At 44.0% G+C, this 22794-nt stretch overlaps 1 long non-coding RNA gene across 2 annotated transcripts; it reads left to right on the plus strand.

The window, feature by feature from the left end:
* The first annotated feature begins 1343 nt into the window (after positions 1-1343).
* Positions 1344-14285, plus strand: LOC147975332 (uncharacterized). Of its 2 annotated transcripts, none has more exons than XR_015600674.1 (3): positions 1344-5749; positions 13758-13791; positions 13877-14285. It is a non-coding gene; the product is annotated as an uncharacterized LOC147975332 (long non-coding RNA). The 2 variants fall into 2 exon arrangements; XR_015600675.1 differs by having other exon boundaries at positions 1344-5744.
* Positions 14286-22794: the final 8509 nt, after the last annotated feature.

Here is a 22794-nt window from a genome sequence, read left to right on the forward strand (position 1 = left end):
AAACAGATCTCAGACTTGGTGAAAAACTGGAGCATGCAAATCGGTTAATGAGTAGGCATGTTTACGAGCTCGATGCACTCACTACAAAGCATATAATGACAAACTAAGCATACACCCATCAAGAAGACATGGAAAAGAAGCTATACATGGCAAGAACAACAACATAGCATGCACGGATCAATAGCAACATCCTCGGCAAAATCGCTAAACATGTTAACAATCTGCCAGGAACATTTTATAGCAAAAGTAGAGCTTGATTGACTCAAGCTAGGGTGCTCCATAAATGCAAACAAAGACATGGATGGATAGAGCACCACAATAATAACAAAACATCCTTACTGATCATCCTTAAAAGAGGCACGCATCACTAGGAAACAACATGAACATATGGGATAACAACAAAATCAGGATAAGGACTGAGTGAAATTCTAAGTCCCTAAAATCAGCATTACCGACTACGCTAATTTGCAAGCTTGTGCTAGTCACCACATAGATCACAAAAATACATGGCAAGCACCACTGTAAAGATGGCATGGCATATAACAAAACACATGTAGAGCTCAGGATCATATCATGCACACATTAATCATGGCAAAAATCACAAATAGCTATTTGCTGAAACAGATCTGACAAATTCATCACATAGCCCTCTTCCAACAGCATTTCGGGCATCAAGATGAGCTCAAATGAAAATCATTCACTGAGATGGAATGATGTACTCGTTGAGACGAACATTTTGATATGCTACACGCGCAAAACGGAGCTACGGATGCGAAGTTATGACATGATGAACATGAGCATATGAATCTGGAAATTTCGGGGATTTAGTGAAATTTTACCTCCGCGAAAAGTTAACGGGACGGAGGGATCCGGGATGACAAGATCCGGCTCGGGGGAGGGTGCGTTTGGTTTGGGGAGTGGTGGATCTCATCCCACTCCCCAGATCCGGCCGGACTTCGAACTCCAGCGAGGCGGATCTTCTCCGGCGAGGCGAGGACGAGAAAGGATGGCGGCGGGGCGGCGCTTGCGCCGGCGATGCTGTGGCGGGAGATGGCGGCGGTCGACGCCGGCGAACGGAGGCGGTGTCCAGGCGGCGTGCCACGGCGGACGGCGTCGGCCGGCGAGCTCGGGCGCCGAGACTACACGGCGGCGATGCGGAGCGCCGAACTCCGGCGAGGCGCGTGGAGGCGGTGGCCGGAGCTGCTCCGGCAAACGGAAGTGGAGAAGACGGTGGTGGCACAGCGTCTCACGCGGGGAGCGGGCGGCAGACGGCCAGTCGGCGGGCGCGGCGCACCAGGCCCGGGAGGCCGGATATTTGCAATACATGCGTGGGGATCAGTTGGATCTTTGATTGAGTCTTTTTTTTTATTGACCTCCTCCAGACCAAAGAGGAGGTCAATTTGAAATTGGAGTTACAATTCAATTTTGTTAAGTTATTTTACTCTGCTTCGACATAAAATAGATGGAATCATGCTCTGTAGGATTTGAACCTACGACATCGGGTTTTGGAGACCTGCGTTCTACCGAACTGAACTAAGAGAGCTTTCATTCATTCAAAAAGAAAATCTTTTTCTATTCCTAATGTATCTCACGTACGTATAGTCTCCACAAATTCAAGTTATACCCACTTTACTTTAATTGATCTCGTCGCTACTGCCTATAAAGAAGAAAGAAGTAATAGGTAGGGATGACAGGATTTGAACCTGTGACATTTTGTACCCAAAACAAACGCGATACCAAGCTGCGCTACATCCCTTTTCCAAATTAAATTGTTGTACAATGCCATTGTACACAATTCCTGTCTTCTTTTCCACATCTTAATTTTCTTCTTCTTTCTTTCTCTATCTATATATAGAATCCTCGTGTCATTTGTTCTTTTTGGTCTCATATAATTAAGGAATTATATACATATAAAATCCAATATAATTTCACCTATAAAAGAAGGATTACTTTTCCTTGGTAATATATAGGAAGAAGGGGTCATCTTTTTCTTTTTTAGGGATAGGAAAATTTCGTTGATATGGTTCGTTTTATATATAGCATAACAATCTTGGGCAAGAGTTTATGATCATATATGTATTCCAACAAGGAAGGAGGATTTTCAATGCGGGATATAAAAACATATCTCTCTGTAGCACCCATGCTATGTACTCTATGGTTTGGTGCTTTAGCAGGTTTATTGATAGAAATTAATCGTTTATTCCCAGATGCTTTGTCATTCCCTTTTTCTAATTCTAGTTATTGTTATGGGAGGGATAGATTTCTTCGTGATATGACAAAATTTGATCCTTTTCAATCTTTTTTTAGTATCGGAAGGAAAAACAAAGAAAAGATGGATTGGGTTGAACCTCAGAGTCATTAAAAATTTGGTAAACCCTATTTTTGAAAATAGAAATTCAATTTAAAGGGGTACCCAAGCTAAATAAGGCCTCAGAAATCAGAGCATAGAAAAGGCGGGGCTGGCTAATTAAATGAAAGGATTTCGAACCAAAATCTTTGCTAATTCGACAAGGATTTTATTCTTTAATTATTTATCTATTTTTTATTACTTAATTAAAGAATAAAAATTATTCTAATGAATTTTATTCTTCTTCTCCGGATTCAAAATATAAGAATAAAAGAATAAGTAGAAGAATTAAGTTAAGCCAATCCAAAAAGAAAAGGAGGTTCATGGCCAAGGGAAAAGATGTTAGAATCAGAGTTATTTTGGAATGCATCAGTTGTGTTCGAAAAGGTGCCAATGAGGAATCGACGGGGATTTCTAGATATAGTACTCAAAAGAATCGCCACAATACACCTGGACAATTAGAATTCAAAAAATTTTGTCGTTATTGTCGCAAGCATACGACTCATCACGAGATAAAGAAATAGGAACATCGTGTGTTTGATCTTTCCAAACAACAGAAAGAGTAAGAACTTCATATTTAATATATAAAGAAAACATAGTATAGAATACAAAATACAAATCAACTCATCTGATTTCCGGTAGATATTATTTCATATGTAAAGAGGGTATTCATATACTATAATATGAACCAAATAAGATATGGATCAAAGAAAAACTACTTCTTCTGGATCCTATATTAATAAAATAAAGAAGTGAATTTTCAAATTTTCAAATTTTAAATAAGGAATAAATCATGTGTACATCTAAACAACCTTTTCTTAAATCTAAGCAACCCTTTAGTAAATCCAAGAAAACTTTTAATAAATCCAAGCAACCCTTTCGTAAATCCAAGCAAACTTTTCGTAAATTCAAGCAACCTTTTCGTAAATCTAAACAACCTTTTCGTAGGCGTCCCCGGATTGTCCCGGGAGATCGAATTGATTATAGAAATATGAGTTTAATTAATAGATTTATTAGTGAACAAGGAAAAATATTATCGAGACGAATAAATAAATTAACGTTGAAACAACAACGATTAATTACTCTTTCTATAAAACAGGCTCGTATTTTATCTTTCTTACCGTTTCGTAACTATGAGAATGAAAAGCAATTTCAAGCCCAGTCAATTTCAATAATTACAGGTTCTAGACCCAGAAAAACTAGACATATTCCTCAATTAACACAAAAGTACAATTCCAATCGAAACTTAAGGAACAACAACCAAAATTTAAGAAACAACAACCGGAACTTAAGTTCCGATTGTTGATGTTTTATTCGAATTCGAAAGGGCCATACCTATATATATTATAAAGAAAGTAATCCAGCTCTTTGATTCCTACCACTTAATCTTAATTTATTGTATCTTCCCGGAGTTCCCTCTCCGGGAATTCATCTTTTATTATTCCAGTATATTACTTTATTTATACCTTTAATTGATGATCTTTATTTTATTGGAAATCATGTAAAGATTATTTGGATTTGATACAGCTACTTGTGCAAGAATTTTACGATTAAGAATCAATTTCTTCTTGTACAGGTTGTGTATTAATTTACTATAACTATCGAATACTTTATATACCCGCGTTGCTGTGTTTATCCGAGTGATCCACAAACGACGAAAATCCCTCTTTTGCCTACCTCTATCTTGATGAGAGGAAACAAAAGCTCTTTTTACCTGTTGGGTAATCGTTCGATTAAGTCTTAAATGAGCCCCTCTAAATTTTGAGGCAAATGAATGCATTTTTGTTCGTCGTCTCCGGGCTATATATCCTCGCGGAACTCTGGTCATTGAATCAAATTAACCTTAATGAATAACTAATGATCTCTCTTCTTTTAGCCACCCTTTTTCTCATTAATAACAAAACTAATTATTCCGATATATAAAATATTAATTCCAATGGCTTTTGCTATAGTAACCTTCCCAACCACGATTTTTTATTCCACTCCGTTCAGTTATTTCTATACGAAATAACAAATTCATTCTAATAATACTAAAAAATAGTGGGTTCCATCGTTTCTATGGTTCCCTTTTAAACGGTGAGGCCCTCTCTATACACCGGAGCCCTTTCTTTCATCAAAAGGTATTGCGAACTTGTATAGTCCACATTCTTTGGCTCTACCTATCCATTATAGAGTAAATAGCTCTTTTCACAACAAGAGTTATCCATACAGTGACAGTATTTAATTATGAAAGTTGGCTAAGTAGCTGACCCTGTTAGTCCGTTCTTTTAAGATAAAGGAGCATAAGCCTTTTTCTTTTTATTACTATTTCCTCCGCTTAATGGATAACCATTTGCTACCAATGGGAGAATTGATTCTTATTTCCAATTGAGATAATTGGATTTGCACCAAAGGAAACCATAAATTCCATATACCATAGAAATCTAGGATAGAGAAGCTATATCCTATTCATTGGTACTAATCATGGATACTTCAATTTTTTTATATTTGTTTGAAGTCATGATCTGAACGAGTTGCACATACACCCTAGCACATGTTCCTCGACGCTGAGGGCATCCTTTAAGCGCAGCTGTTTTTCAAGCATTCCGTACTGGATGCCTTGCGTTTCTAATAAGTTGTTTAACCATCGGCATGTTGTATGTATATAGAAAAAAATGGATTGGTTTAGATCCGTCTTAACCTGATGATTGCTCATCATGAAGTCTTTTTATTTTCTATTAAATCGAGGAAAACACGAATTTAGCTGTGAAATAACTTTACAAGAAATCCGGACACTACTAATCCTTAAACATTTCTGGAAACCACACTGGATCAGCATCGCAATGCTTGTCAATCATTTCATCCCCTACAATATCGACAAGTCCATAAGCTTTGGCTTTGTCTGCTAACATAAAAACATCCCTTTCCATGTCTTCGGATACAACCCAAAAAGGCTTGCCTGTTCTTACTGGATAAACCCTTGTGATCATTTCGCGAACTTTGTGTAACTCTTCTACTTCTAGTAAAAATTCTGGTGTCCTTGCCTGATAATAAGCACTAGCAGGTTGGTGAAGCATAATCCTCACGTGAGGGAATGCTATATGCTTGGTGGGTTCTCCTCCAAGCAGAATGAAGGACGCCATGGAGGCGGCTATTCCGAGGCATATTGTATATATATATCTGGTGTCACCGTTTGCATCGTATCAAAAATAGCCATTCCTGAGATTAGCCACCCGCCTGGGGAGTTTGTAAACAAAAAAATATCACTAATTCCATCTTCTATACTCATATATACCATGAGACCTGTAATATGATTCGTGATCTTGCAACGAATCTCTTGACCTAAAAAAAGTGTCCTTTCTCGATACATAACATCATATAAGTCAATCCAAGTCGCTTCTTCATCTCCAGGAATCCGGTAAGGTACTTTTGGAACACCAATGGGCATATTAGATTAATATTATTAAATTTAAGTAAGAAAACCACACTTTAATGTGGAAACGTAAGAATGGAACAGAAAGAAAGAATCCGCAGTTTATTGTCTTAATTTTTATTATTATTCTATATGAATACTATAGATTCTATTAATATGTAGATTGAAAGGTTATAAATATAAGGAATGTAACACAGATTGAATAAAGAAAAAGGAATGGGTTATTTGAATGCTAAATAAAGAGGGGTAGCGATCTATTCTTCGTTTTTTCCAAATTGGCCAAGTTACCCATTGCATATTGGCACTTATCGAGTATAGAATAGATCTGCTTCTCTTTCTTCTTATGAACAGAATTGGCTTCTTATTTTTAATGGAACGAAATAAATATTCGCGCTTTCTGACACAGAATCCCCTAGGAGGGTTAGGTACATAGGATATGGATAGTCTTTTTCAATGCGATGAAATAAAGCGACATCGTGTCTATTTTTCTTAGCTAAAGGGGTATTTCCATGGGTTTGCCTTGGTATCGTGTTAATACTGTCGTATTAAATGATCCGGGTCAATTTCTTGTGGTGCATATAATGCACACAACTCTAGTTTCTGGTTGGGTTGGCTCAATGGCTTTATATGAATTAGTAGTTTTTGATCCCTCTGATCCTGTTCTGGATCCAATGTGGAGACAAGGTATGTTCGTAATTCCCTTCATGACTCGTTTAGGAATAACAGATTCATGGGGTGGTTGGAGTATTTCAGCAGGAACTGGAACAAATCCGGGTATTTGGAGTTATGAAGGTGTGGCGGGTACGCATATTGTGTTTTCTGGCTTGTGTTTCTTGGCAGCGATCTGGCATTGGGTATATTGGGAACTAGAAATATTCTCTGATGAGCGGACGGGAAAACCCTCTTTGGATTTTCCCAAGATCTTTGGAATTCATTTATTTCTTGCAGGGGTGGCTTGCTTTGGCTTTGGGGCATTTCATGTAACGGGTTTGTATGGTCCTCGGATATGGGTATCCGATCCTTATGGACTAACTGAAAAAGTACAAGCTGTAAATCCAGCGTGGGGTGCAGAAGGTTTTGATCCTTTTGTTCCGGGGGAATAGCTTCTCATCATATTGTTGCGGGTACATTGGGTATATTAGAGGGCTTATTCCATCTTAGTGTCCGTCCGCGTCAACGTCTATATAAAGGATTACGTATGGGCAATATTGAAACTGTACTTTCCAGTAGTATTGCGCGGTCATGTTGTTCATGACGTTTGTGACCCGTCGTGGCACCGGGCATGGCACATGTACCGGACTGGATGCACACATGTATGTGCCAAGAGGGATCGTTCCTTTGGCCCGACGAGGACGTGATTCCTTTGAGTGGGGGTGTATGTGATGGCCTGGCTTATTAGGGATGATAGACTTCTCATATCAATAAGGAATTCCTTCTTTTCCGGGAGCCCATTCAGACAGAACTCCAAAGTTAAGCGTGCTCAGCTTGGAGTAGTGTCAGGATGGGTGACCGACCGGGAAGTTGCTCCCGGGTGCGCACGAGTGAGGACAAAGTGCGCAGAAAAGACTAGTATTGATCTGTGGGGCCAGTCTAGATCCCGCCAGGAGTAACGACCACCGGCGGGTGTGTCCGGGGCGTTACACCTGATGAAGGCATGTGCGATGTACAACATGTGGTTCACTCGGATGAACTGTTTGTGATTAGGCAACACAAAATAAACGGTTAGCCGGATCAAGGTATGTGCGATGTATGACATGCGGTTCACCCGGATGAACAGTTTGCGTTGAGAAAAGAGAACATAAATTGTTCAATATAACAAATACCATAAATATTGCAAGGTTCAAGTTCAAACATTACAATGCCCAAATTTAAACATTCCAAGCTGCGTCATTTCTGAAAAGGGATCAGCCCTTGAAAAGTCATGTATGAGTTTGACACAATAACTTCCAATTGCTTTGCCATATTCTCTTCCAATACGAAGTTTGGCATTTTTGGAGGCACTTCCATTCCGTTGTACCAGCCTCTTCTGATAATAATGCCATTGATCTTTCCTAATTAAATGTGTGTTCAACCTCAGTACCCTCAGCACATTTGCTCTGGCAAGAAAGAAAATGGCGAGTGTAATCTGTGGTGGGGTCCGTCGGTAGGAGTTCAAAGTAATATTTGAGAGATGCAGATCCAGGCATTCGATGTGATTGTTGTTATCAACATCTTCCACCGGGCCTAATATGCACTACAAAAGAAGAGAACGTGTTAGTGCCTACATGTAGTTTTGAACAATGCTACATGCCCATTTGGTTTGCAGGATTTGTCAAATGCACCAACGTGCCATATTCAATATGTCATGATTAACATGGGCATTGATTTGATTACAATCTAGAAACATGTAGCCTTCTTCACAAGAGGTTGGATTGGATGAAAAAATTCGCTAAGAAAACTAGTACATATGAATCCAAAGGATAAATGCTTATGGACGATTGTAACCATATGAATGAAGCAACCAATATGGGGTGGGGGTGTATGTCCTAAAACCTCCAAAATTCCTTCAGAAATCGTGGTACATAGTCATTGTAAACATGGGAAATGGTGAAAAAACTTAAATCCATTATGGTTAACATTTAACAGGAAAGGAACATCACCTCGATATATAGCTTCTTCAGGCACGGAAAGCATCTCAGGTAACTAAAAACTTGGTCTAGGTTGGGGACGACAGATTCTAGTGCCAAGACCTTCACTGTGCCCAGAGTCTGGGTGAAGTTCGATGGATGACAAACAAACATACATCTTCAAAACTAGTTAGAACATTGATATGAAGAAGGAGAGGTATATAAGGCGACTGTTGTACCTGAAAGTTGTAGTATTTGACAGACGTGTAGCCCACCACTTTCAATTTCAGCGCAGAAATGACATTGATTCTTGTTGGACCTTGTTGATCAACTACAAGTAATCTCTCAAGTGAAGGTGTGTCCTTGATGACCACATTGAGGTCCACCTTTTCTGATCTCTCGTTGCAGCACCAGCTACACACATAAATAGTGCGGAGAGTCTTGGAGGTGATGTGCAAGGTACTTGACCAATTCATCGCCTAAAGACGAAGGAACTCGAGTGCAGTACAGCCACGGAGCAGGTGCTCCATGTCATACTTGGGGATGTGGACGGCGACGAGCTCGAGGCGCTTCAGTCGTGGTAGAAAAAGAGTGGACACGTCATTAGGGGGGGGATGGCAGTTCATGAACTTGGCGAGGCGCAGCATGGGCGCGAAGTGGAGCGCGGACGTTGGCAGGAAGCTCATATGCCCATCATTATAACTTAGCTTCTCGAGCTGATCTATTGCGCGGGATCGGAACCACTCGTCAAGCTTGGCTTGCTCCTAGCCACTTGAACGGAACTTGCCCGCGAAAAGGCCTTTGATTGGGCCATGGTGACTGCCGAGGATCTGGGAGAACGCATCCAAGCTTTGGCGATAGCCATGGCAGAGCTTGTGGGCGTGGAGGAGGTCGACAGGGGTGCGGAGTAATAGGTGCGCCACCGCCCGGAAACGGCAGCTGTCCTCGCCCGATTTCTGATTGGGAGGAGGGATATGATGACTATCAACATCTCATCGGGGAGGTTGTTGATGAAGTCTAGGCCTGCTGGAGTCGCTTGTGGTTCTTTCTCGACCCGCCTCCGCTTGTTGGCAGCCTCGTTCTCCACCTCGTCGGCCGGGACGGGAACCTCTGTCTCCATATTCATGCCGTGCTCCGGTGCTTCAGCAGCCCCGGCATCGCCACACCCTCCGATGGGGCGCTTTGGCGGTATCCTCGTACACTGATGGCATTGAGGACTCAGAGCGGCGTCGAGGATGCGGGCGGAGAGTGAGGAGTTGTGAGTGTGGCGAGGATGGGGGGTGCAGCCTCTCGGCGGCGCCATTAATATAGACCAGTGGGAGCGAGGCGGGCGGCGGTCCAAGGCTGTCTCGCTTCTCGGTGAGAACGACTGCTTAATCTCTAGTATGAATGAAATATATGCTTAATTACTAAATTTTGGTTGCAAAAAATAGATGGTCATATTGAGTTTTAGCTGCATATTTTGACAAATCGCAGTGTCTCTTGGCTTAGCGCCGAAGTCTGCCTTTAATTCACATACCGTAATCTGAACCGTTTGCGTTGAAGAGATGCACAGATCCTGCGTTGAACAGCTTGTACGCACCCAGGTGAGCCTGCGCACCGGACTGCAGTTGCACGCCTCCCGTTCAGTCAAGCAGCTGTCCACGCGGCACCTCCTATAGCCATTAAAACAAAGACACGTGGCGTCATGTGAATGGTTAACCGAGCGCACACGGTTTGAATTATACAAACATTTGAGATATTAAAGTGGTAGCTATTTTTTCAAAATGCCTTTGTTGGCTGTCATTATTCGAGTGCCCTTCCATGTTACCATGCCAAGTTTCATGAATTTCAGACGAGTTTTGGATTTACTAGAATTTAAAAACCAGGCATCTCAATGTTTTGCCGGCAATCAATGGTGCCCTGGTGTTTGAAATTCATTCCCATTTCTTGCGTGGGACCTAAGCATGCACCCAAGGACACGGATTTGATTTTTCAACGAATTTATATGCACTTGAGCATGCGCATGTAGTTCAAATTTGAATTATGCACGTAAATGCATTGAAAACTCAGTTAATGCATAAAAATGTCCAAACGAACAACGGAAAATCACAAAAATTCACACAACACTCCTGTTGTTCTATGTTGACACGAGAAAAAAACTTGAAAGCAATAAGAGGCAATGGATATCGTTTCGTCCCCAAAGGTGAGATGGTCCCTACCAAAAACCATCATGCTTGTTGTGAGAAGCTCCGGTTTGTGAGAAGCATATACCCAAAATTGCCCCAAATGGGACAAAATTTGTACCATGACGTGTTGATGCCGCTCCATGATAGCATGCCGAGTTTCATGAATTTTAGACGAGTTTTCGATTTACTAGAATTCAAAAACAGGCATCTCACTGTTTTGCGGGCAATCAACGGTGTTGTGGTGTTTGAAATTCATTCCCATTTCTTGCATGGGATCTAAGAATGCACCCAAGGACACAGATTTGATTTTTCAACGAATTTGTATGCACTTGAGCATGCGCTTTTAGTTCAAATTTGAATTATGCACATAAATGCATTAAAAACCGAGTTAATGCATACAAATGTCCAAACAAACCCCAAAAAATCATAAAAAGTCACAAAACACTCATGTTGTTCTATGTTGACACGAGAAAAAAACTTGAAAGCAATAAGAGGCAATGGATATCGTTTCGTCCCCAAAGGTAGGACGTTCCCTACCAAAAATCATCATGCTTATTGTGAGAAGCTCCGGTTTGTGTGAAGCATATACCCAAACCTGGCCCAAATTGGACAAATTTTGAACCACAACATGTCAATGCCGCTCCATGATAGCTTGCCAAGTTGCATGAATTTCAGACGAGTTTTCGATTTACTAGAATTTATAAACCAGGCATCTCACTATTTTGCGGGCAATCAACGGTGCCATGGTGTTTGAAATTCATTCACATTTTCAACGAATTTATATGCACTTGAGCATGTGCATGTATTTCACATTTGAATTATGGACATAAATGCATTGAAAACTCACTTAATGCATGGAAATGTCCAAACGAACCCCGAAGAATCACAAAAGATAACACAACACTCTTGTTGTTCTATGTTGACACTAGAAAAAAATTGAAAGCAATTAGAGGCAATGGATATCGTTTCGTCCCCAAAGTTGGGGCCTTCCCTACCGAAACCATCATGGTTGTTGTGAGAAGCTCTGGCTTGTGAGAAGCATATACCCAAACCTGCCCCAAATGGGCCAAAAACTTTACCACAGTACGTTAATGCCGCTCCATGATAGCATGCCAAGTTTCATGAATTTCATACGAGTTTTAGATTTACTAGAATTTAAAAAATAGGTATCTCAATGTTTCTGGCCGAGTGACAGTGGCACGATGTTTGACATTCATTCCCATTTCTTGCATGGGACCTAAGCATGCACCCAAGGACAAAGATTTGATTTTTCAACGAATTTATATGCGCTGGAGCGTGTGCATGTAGTAAAAATTCGAATTATGCACATAAATGCTTTGAAAACTCACTTAATGTGTAAAGATGTCCAAACGAACCCTGAATAATTCCAATTCTTTTATGATCACTTCAGGTAAAAGGTCTAGTAATTGAAACACTGTCCATGGACGCTGTGACCCCATTATGTAATTCAAATCAAGACAAAAAATCAAGTAGACCCCACACAGTTTATTATAACGAACCATGTGAGATGAAACACAAAATATCTTCGGACCGTGTCTGAATAAGGGAACGTGTCTGATGACACTTTGCACGACAGTTTTTTGGCTGAAGGGATTCCAAATTTTTGGCTTCCGCGGAAATATCTACCTCCCCGCCCCCTCCCCCTTACCAAAAGCCACATTTCCCCCCTTTCCGCCTTCCTTTCCAAGTTGAAACCTTCACTCCTTGCTTGCAGTGCCGCCGCCTCCTCGCCGGCGACCCTCCTTCACACTGCTCGGCCTCGCCTATCCAGGCAGGTAATCCACACCGACCCCCATCCTCCTCCTCCTTCCACAACTCACATGCCCCGACCGCCGCCGTTAGTGCGACACATTCCACCCAAATCACCGACCCCTCCACCAAATAAGCATCGGCCTAAGCCATGGTGCACACAGTATAGCCAAGACCTCAAGGAGCATTTGGCAGCGGAGAAGCAAATCACGGCCGCACGGGCGGATGAGGTCGCGATGGCTGCCATTCGTGCCAACCCCCAGTTCCTGGAGGAGCACCTCACCGTCGAGGCCACCATTGACGCCTCGCGCGCCGATGCCGCGATGCGGTTGGGTGCTTTAAATGACGTTCGTGGCGTTTTCTCGAGGCCACCGTCGGTGCCTTCGACAAAGACTACGAGGTGTTTTCTTAGCGTGCACGTGCTTACCTCATCTCGAGAGCCAGCAGGTTGGTGCCTGGAGCATCTCAGGCAACTCACCACTACAATGAGGGCACCCATGATGCGGAGGCCTCGCCCTCTTCCATGTCCAAGGAGCCAATCGTCATCGATATCTCCGACAATGAGGAGTAGCTTGTCTTATTAGCTCACTACAAGGACCCATGTTCAGTTTGCTAGCTACTGCATTTCCTTAACAAATTGTAGTGAATTGTGCTATCTACTTTTACCATGCAATCTTCTGCTATAGTGTATATGTTCTATATGTCTTGCAATGTGGTATTCAATTAACTGCTTGGTTCAATTCTATAAATGTGATGTTCTATTCTTCAGGGTGCAATATTTCCAAGTTGTTAAGCATGCTTGGTTTGCTAAATTGTCTTGTCTTCTATTAGGAGTGTGTTATATTGTTCAATTGGTGTTTACTTAACTGCTTCGTTCATTTGTTGTGGCTTGGTTCACTTGTTTTGGTGTTTAGTTAACTGCTTGGTTCAATTCTGCATTGTGATGTTCAATTGTTGTGGCTGCATTCTGTTATTGTATACCATGTGAGGAATAATTCGAATTTGGCTATACTAAATACATGAGAAACAAATACAATTGTTATATTTCCAAGTTGTTAAGCATGCTTGGTTTGGTTAATTGTCTCATCTTCTATTAGGACTATGTTATATTGTGCAATGTGGTGCTTAGTTAACGTTTGGTTCATTTGTTGTGGTGTTTAGTTAACTGCTTGGTTCAATTCTGCAATGCGATGTTCAATTGATGTGGCTGCATTCTGTTATTGTATACCATGTGAGGAATAAATCGAATTTGGCTGCACTTAATACATGAGAAACATATACAAGTGCTATATTTCCTAGTTCTTAATCATGCTTGGTTTGGATAAATGGGTTTTCCATGTGGCTTGAATTAATCTGATGAATCTGCAATGTGCATATTTATCATCAACATATTTTACTGATAGCATGCGAACCCTTACTTAACCTGATGAGTAACTACCTTATATGTATTGCAGGGAAACAATGGGAAGCACCGACGTTTACAAGATGGTATTAACTATTATACCTTGCCTTTTGTATTCCTTTGCCCCATTTCTAATACAGAGAAGATATTTATGCACATCCTTGTTTTCAGGCTTCACTGATGATTACCTCTCAAACCACCTCTGTGGTCAGGAGGCGAGGAAAGTTTTCATACAACATCCATGGTTCATTATTGAAGTGTTCCTAAAGAGGTCCAAGGATGGACGATCAATCATCTACAGGCACTGGCCTAAAGTTGCAAAGACCTTCAACGGTTTTCCTGAAGAGGTCGAAGGATGGACGGTCAATCATATTCGCCTTCCACTTCAGCATTTTTCCAGATGATATGCATCTCTCTATTTACCGTCTACGATGCTAATTTTGAAAGGTTCTAGATGTTGCATGTGAAACTTGCTGCTGGTGCAGTTGTGTAATGGGGTAGCTGAGTGATAAAGCTATATCATGTTGTACTCTGATGTATTTCAATTATGAAAGCCTGCTTCCTTAATATGGAAATGGAATATATTATGTGCTTAATATGAATGTCAATTAGATTAGTAAATGGATTATTAATAATAGGGAAATTGGCCCGCTAATTGGCCAATTAGCTTGCTAATTGGGTTTTCCTATTCCAAACGGTTAATGAGAAACCACCGTGGGTGATGACCTCAGGCAACGCACACAGTTTCTAGGAATAAACCATGTTGGATCAATGAAGAATCACACACGACATTCTCTTCAAAACTGTTTGCGTTACGCCACTTGCGCAAACGTTTTCCTTGGAGCGTCTGTATTGGGATGTACATCCGAACGGAAACGTTTAGCGGGGACTGACTCTGTGGGATGTACTTGCGACCGGAAACAATTTCACCGTATAATTGTATTTTTAGCTATACTGTAAGTATTTCCGTATTTGCGCGCCCGCCAGTCGCACACGACCTCATTTTGCCAAACATGTGTGCCAGGAGGGCCTATCCCTGATGGTTTCTGGGTCGTGTGGGAAGGACCCCCCTATCGCCCACACTCACTTGGCGACGGTTCCAGATGCCGTCGCGGAAAGGGGTTAAAACCCATTTGTTTAGGACCGACGCACACAAGTGTCTTTTACTTCTTTTTTTAATCTTTCTTGTTTATTCTTAAAAATAGAAAAAAACCTAAAAAACTATAAACTAAATGTAACCTAAACTAAATTAACCTTAACTAACCTAAACTAAACTAAACTAACCTAACCTAAATTAAACAAACATAAACTAAATAAAAACAGAAAAAAACTACCACGGCTACGGGCGGGGCGGGGCGGGGCGGCTGGGCGGTGGCGGTTCAGGATGGGGGAGGGGCGGGGCGGCCGGCGACTCGAGACGGGGGCGAAGCGGCCGGGCATGCGGGGCGGCGCGGCCGGGCGCTAGCGGCTCAGGATGGGGGCGGCGTGGACGGGTAGGCTGGGCAGGTGGGGTGGTGCAGCCGGGCGACGACGACTCGAGTCGGGGGCGTGGCGGTGCTGGGCGACCGGCGACGGGGGTGGCGCATGGTGGCCGGAGAGGGGGGTAGCGGCGGGGGTTAGGGGCTGTGACAGGGTGAGAGGCGGCGGCGGCTCTGGCAGGGGAGAAAGAGCGGACAGAGAGAGGGGTGGGGCAGGGCGATGGCCTCTTTTTAGTTAGGTCACAGCTCTTTATCGTCTGCTAGCAAACAACAAAGAGCCTAGCTAACGGACGTTAGGTTGGCCACTTTCTTTGCTGTCCGCTAGCTGATGGCAAAGAACCTTTGCCTTCTGCCAGCGGACAGCAAAGAAAGTGGCCGTTAGGTGGTTCTCGCTAGTGGGACACCCTCCCTCTTTGTCGTCTGCTAGCGGATGGTAAAGCTTCTATGATGTCCGCTAGCTGATGGCAAAGATCTTGCTGACGACAAACACGTTCTTTGCCGTCAGCTCTTTCTTTGCCGTCATCTTTCCTTTAGCTTATGGCAAAGAGCTAGCCGACGACAAAGATCCTGATTCGAGTAGTGATTTCCCCATACGCAAAAAGGGTCGATGCGTGGATCCTTGCCAAGGGCATATGTACCTACAAGCAACAAGTCAATATTAGAAGCTAACAAGTGTCCAGGCCTGGATCCATATGCACTACATTATGGAACGACAGGGGGAGTACAAGCCGAGCAATGAAGCTAACCTTGGTGGAAAATGGTGGCCACTCCCATTGTTGTCTTGCATAAGTAGTGGAAAGGCATGATAAGTACAACAACCATAACATCAAACAAATATAGCAAAGGTAAACAACATCATCTCCAAATGATAGCTTGAATGTGTTGGTTTTAGCATGATGTTAAAGCAGATATAAAATGGAAGACAATGTTATCGATAGCGGGCTTAACAACCATCAAATATTGCAATTCAAACTGGTATTGTTGAAATGAATAGAACATAGGTAATGCTTAAACATCACACTGGATAAATGTGTAAAACTGGAATAAAGGGCATGTGTTAACGACACAAGGCATAACTTGAACCAAATATAGCCATTCAAACTGGTATTGATGCAGTCGAGCGGCACAGTTCTGACTTGCACATAATGAATAACACATTGTGAATAACTGAAAGAAACAAGGCAAAAATGTTTAGTGTAACAACCAAATATAGCCATTGAAAACTAGACAGAGTCTCACCGCAACCATCCTAACAAGCAAATACAGATAAACATGGCATATGCTTGAAAACTGAAAAAATGCTAACTTCAACCAACCTAACAAGCAAATAAAGATAAACAAGACAATTTCTTGAAAACTGGACAAATGCTAAAAAAACTACCTAACAACCAAATACAAATAAACAAGGCATCTGCTTGATAACTGGACAAATGCTAACTGCAACCAAACAAAGAACCAAATACATATAAACAAGGCATCTACTCGATAACTGGATAAATGCTCACTTCAACCAACCTAACAACCCAATACAGATAAACAAGGCATCTACTCCCTATAAACAACCAAATATTTCCATTCGTGAAACTTAAGTGGACAATTCATACCTAAACATCACATAGCCCTATTGAACAATACATTTTTGCATAACTGAAATAATTAAACATGGCACAGTTAAAGCACCACTAGGCAAATGCTAATACAGCAAAGGGTACGGGTTAGCAAGCTGGAAAAGGTAATATTTGCTAATAGGATGTTGCCTCACATTTCATGGACGGGATCCTTCCAGTTGGAAGAGCACAGACCCATGGTGCACTCTCAGATGTCACAGATGTGTTGTTTCACCCTGGAAGAACCTTTGTGGGTGCCCTCCTTATGGTCGTGGTCGTGGTCGACAAGATCTGACTTGGGAATTAAGGATCCCAAGCCGCCGTCGTAGAACGTGTCCTTCAGTGACAAAATGGGCTCGATCACGTATAAGGATCACAAATCCTAGACCGCTTGGCCGAGGAGATCAATGACAGGGCCGTCGAAGAGATCGACAACGGTTGAACCAGAGGGGTTGAGGATGGACCACTTAACCTGTGACATGGCCTGCGTGAATCTGTCGCTGTCGACGAGCTTGATGTCATAGCTAGCTTCCTCGAGATACAGTAATACGCTAGCCCGCTGACTTGAAGCCTTCGGCATGACAACGTAGTCAACGTCTTCGCCGTCTTCCACGGCGACGTGTTGCTCTGGGATCGACAGGTCGGGGTCAATGCCGGCCACCTAGCCTACGTCCGCCGGAGAGGCCATGATAAATGTCTTCTTGGCCAAACGCTTGTCGGGCTCCCCGGAATACGTTGCCGAGCTTAGGCTGCGACATTTTGGAGCAGGGGATGTGGATTTGTGTAATGCCCCAGATGAAACATTCCATAATTGTAACTCCATCTCTTTCCATTTCCGGCTATGTGATGTTATATCCTTCGTGGTTGGGTTTTTGTCTTTGTTCTGCATTTTGTTCATGTCATGCATTTCATCTCATGTCATCATTTGCATGTCATTTGCATTCGTGTTCGTTTCATGCATCTGTTCATTTTCCCCGTTGTCCGTTTCGGAACCCGACACTCCCACATGCACCCGTTGCACCTTTCAGATCTCGTTTCATGAGCGGGAGAACAAATTTCTCGGAATGGGCCGAGATTTGTCGAGTGGCCTTGGTACATCACCGGTAGGCCGCCTGTCAAATTTCGTTCAATTTGGAGGTCGTTTGATGCCCCAGTTGTTTACCGGGTAACCGCAAAAGCGCCTCTCTTTGCAGCCCAGCACCCCTCCAATACAGCCCACTAGCCCATCTAAACCCCATCCATGCTCTTCGTCGTTGGATGACGATCGTGTGGGCAAAAACCGAACCTCATATCATGCCACCCATATTGCCATGTCAACCTCCATCTTTGCTTGCTAGTTTTTCGTTTTATCGCTATGTCGCGCTACCTTCCACTCGTTTATCATGCCACCCATATTGCCATGTCAAGCCTCTAACCCACCATCCTAGCAAACCATTGTTTGGCTATGTTACCGCTTTTGCTCAACCCCTCTTATAGCATTGCTAGTTGCTGGTGCCTTGCAGGTTGTTCCATGTTGGAACAGGGATATGTTGGGTGAGGGAGTCCTGGATTAGGGGGTCTCCGGATAGCCAGACTATATCCTTTGGCCGAACTGTTGGACTATGAATATAGGAGATTGAAGACTTCGTCCCGTGTCCGGATGGGACTCTACTTGGCGTGGAAGGCAAGCTAGGAAATACGGATATGTATATCTCCTCCTTTGTGACCGACCTTGTGTAACCCTAGCCCCCTCCGGTGTCTATATAAACCGGAGGGTTTTACTCCGTAGGACAACATACAATCATACCATAGGCTAGCTTCTAGGCTTTAGTCTCTCTGATCTCGTGGTAGATCAACTCTTTTAATACTCATATCATCAAGGACAATCAAGCAGGACATAGGGTATTACCTCCATCAAGAGGGCCCGAACCTGGGTAAACATCATGTCCCCTACCTCCTGTTACCATCCACCTTAGAAGCACAGTTCGGGACCCCCTAACCGAGATCTGCCGGTATTGACACCGACATTGGTGCTTTCATTGAGAGTTCCACTGTGTCGTCATCATAAGGAGGATGGCTCGCCTCGTTGTCAAGGACAACATCACCTCTGGGGGAGCCCTGGCTGTAGGCCAAACTCTCCGACTAGGCGGCTTCGTCATGACAGTCCCCTCAGCCGTTGCACCGACGATGACCTCTTAGGTCATTGAAAATAGCCTCCACGTCGGCCCGAAATTTGCCGAGCAGATGGATCCAATGGAGCTCTCCTCTTTGAACGAGCTCTTGGATCGCATTGCCGCTCTGGGAGTCACTACGGACTACGATCGGATCAGGCTTAAACCCGACCAAAGGAAGATTAACTCTCCGCTAGTCACCCATCAGATAGCGGCGGTGGAGAGCAATGCGGTGATTCTCCCTCTTATCCTAAGGACGAACTATGTCCGGATTCCCGAGCTCCCCGAGCCAGATACTCACTTACGGGAGGACACCGCCCTAACCCTGAATCCAGAATCTGGACGCATACCGAACCCACAGGGCAACATCCTGGAACCCGAACTTCCAAGATCAGAAACTCCCCTGCCCCGGGATCATAGATTGGGTCAAGGTCTGGACTTAAATCCACCCACCGAACCAGATACAAACGATCTTTCCCACATTAGGCAAGCGCCCCAAGAGACAATATATCACTATTGGGCCAGATTCCGCCTTGAAATGAACAAGGTCAAGGACTGTCGCGAGGAAGACGCAATTTCGTTCTTTCGCAACAATTGCACGGACAAGGGAGTCCTCAACACCATAAGTCACCGTGACATAGCACACTTCGCTGACTTGGCGGCCATAGTACGGAAATACTGTGCGATGGAAAGTTCCTGGAAAACCCAAACGCAATTTTGGGATAATCCGGCTCTGACAAAACCCCTGGTCCGAACTAAAAGGGTGCACTCTCATAAGTCACCCGACTCAATTACAAAGAAGCAAAAGCCCACTACAGGGCGTGGAACCATATTGGAGGGATGACTTAACGGGCCCTGCAAAATCCATAGTACAACGGATACCATATCAACACACAGCCTTAGAGCATGTTGGGTACTCCGGCAGGTGGCCAAAAGCGGTGAGGATCTCCTCATCCAAAATACCTCAGTGCACCTTCCCATGGATAACAATACAATATTAACGCTCTTCAAGACCTTCGCCTCAAATAATAGGCGTAAGCGAGCACTCCGCAGCCTTGCCGAAGTCTCCATGTGGCAGTAATAAATCCATGGAGCGACACGGCTATCACATTCAATGCCAGTGAAGAACCTAAATTCCGAACAGCCCGAGCACCAGCCGCTTTGGTCCTCAGTCCAATTGTGGACGGCTTTCGGCTCACTACGGTACTCATGGACGGTGGCAACGGATTAAACCTCATTTATGAGGAAACTCTCCAAAAAATGGAAGTAGATAGCAACCGTATTGAGAAAAGCAGTACGACCTTCCGACGGATCATCCCTAGCCGGGAGGCATGTTGTGCTGGGAAAATCACACTTGATGTGGTATTCGGCACTCCAAAGAATCACAGGTCCGAAGAAATTACATTCCAAGTGTCCCCGTTCAGTAGCGGATACCACGCCCTTCTAGGGCAGGAGGCATTCACGATCTTTCAAGCCATACCCCATTATGGGTACATGAAGCTCAAAATGCCCAGACCCAATAGAATCATCACTCTAGTTAGTGATCCCAACATAGTACTCCATGCCGAGAACAAAACAGCCGCACTAGCCCTCGAGGCATTATCCGAAGCCTTTGTGGCAGGGGAGTTAACCGCGGTGCACTCCAAAGTGGACAGGGACGACGTGATACTAGATAAAAGATCCAAGTCCACCTCCTTTAAACCAGCAGACGAAATAGTCAAATTCCAAGTCCATCCAACGGACCCCACAAAAACAGCATCCATCGGGGCACAGTTAAACCCCGCTGTAGACACCGCACTACGGGAGTTTCTGCGCGAGAATTGGGACATATTCGCCTGGCATCCTTCAGACATGCCAGGAATCCCACGCAGATTGGCCGAGCATAGCCTTAATGTGCTAAAAGGATTCAAGCCGGTCAAGCAGACTCTTTGGCGTTTCTCTGAACCTAAGCGACAAGCCATGGGAGAAGAACTAGCCAAGCTACTGGAGGCCAGATTTATTAGAGAAATAAAACATCCGGACTGGCTAGCAAACCTGGTGATGGTACCAAAGAAGGACAAATCCTGGCGCCTATGTGTCGACTTCAAAGACCTTAATAAGGCTTGCCCAAAGAATCCCTTGCCACTCCCCCGCATCGATCAAATCATCGACGCTACCGCAGGACACGAATCATTGTGCTTCCTCGATGCATACTCCGGTTACCACCAGATTAAGATGGCGAAGTCTGATCAAACCGCAATGGCATTTATCATGCCATATGGCCCCGTATTTTTAACACAATGCCCCTCGGGCTCAAAAACACCGGCGCAACATATCAGCGCATGATCTAGACATGTCTGGAAAAGCAGATCGGCAAGACTGTGGAGGCATATGTAGACGATGTGGTCATTAAAACCAGACACGTCGACTCTTTAATAGAAGACTTGAGGCTCATGTTCACCAATCTCCGAACATACGACATTAAGCTCAATCCGGAAAAATGCATTTTCGGCGTTCCCGCCAGAAAGCTCCTAGGCCTCATCATCTCCAGTAGAGGAATTGAAGCAAATCCGGCTAAAATCCGAGCTCTGTCGCAGTTGGCTATCCCAACTGAACTCAAGCAAATCCAGAAATTAACTGGATGTGTGGCGGCCTTAAGCCGCTTTATCTCCCGATTAGGAGAAAATGCACTTCCCCTTTATCGCCTACTTCGGCGCATCGAACACTTCGAGTTGACGGACGCAGCCATGGCCGGACTGGAAGAAATAAAAGCCATCCTGGACACCAACCCAATCTTGGCCGCGCCAACTATTGGCGAACCAATGCTATTACATATAGTGGCAACTCACCAAGTTGTAAGAGCAGTGCTCGTCGTCGAACGAGAGATGGACGGACATAAATTCCCACTTGAAAAGCCGGTATATTATGTATCCACCATCCTCACTCCATGCAAATCGCGGTACCCACATTACCAAAAGATAGCATACGCGGTATTTATGGCATCCCGGAAATTACGACACTACTTCCAAGAGTGTTCGGATACGGTGGCCTCCGAAGTACCACTCAATGACATAATAAGCAACCGCGATGCCACGGGCCGGATTGCCAAATGGGCTATCGAGCTCCTCTCGTTCGACATAACATATAAGCCACGATGAGCCATTAAGTCGCAAGTACTGGCCGATTTCGTAGCCGAATGGACAAAAGCCGAACTCCCTAAAGAGTACGGCGCATACTCCAATTGGATCATGCACTTCGACAGCTCTAAAATGCTGACGGGTCTAGGGGCTCGCGTCATCCTGACGTCCCCCACCGGAGATACGGTGCAATACGTGCTCCAAATACTATATACGGACTCCAATAACGCAGCCGAATACGAGGCCCTATTACACGGTCTCCGGATGGCAATCTCCATGGGAATCCAACGCCTAGAGGTGCGTGGGGACTCGAACCTTGCAATATCCCAAATAAATGTAGACTTCGATGCCAAGGATCCGAATATGGCGGCAGATCACAACGCCATCCTCAAAATGTCAGCTCGGTTCGAGGGGCTTGAATTCCACCATGTGGCTCGGGAAAACAACCAGGCGGCGGACATCCTAGCCCAAATCGGCGCTAAACGCGACCCTGTCCCACCGAACATATTCCTGGAAAGACTGTTTAAACCATCCGTGGTATGGGAAGGGGACACCGGCAAAAATAGTCCGGACCCGGCCACAACCCTAGATGTCGAACACTTTGACACAATTAGAGGCTCTGCCACCGAAATAACACCTTCAGCCCACGTGATAATGGTCGTCATTGCCCCGTGGACAGAACCATTCCTGGCCTACTTAACTAGACAGGAATTACCCGAGGACCAAAATGAGGCATGC

Source organism: Triticum urartu, chromosome 4A (assembly GCF_056163025.1).
Source record: "Triticum urartu cultivar PI428250 chromosome 4A, HENAU_Tu73, whole genome shotgun sequence".
Taxonomy (NCBI): Eukaryota; Viridiplantae; Streptophyta; class Magnoliopsida; order Poales; family Poaceae; genus Triticum; species Triticum urartu.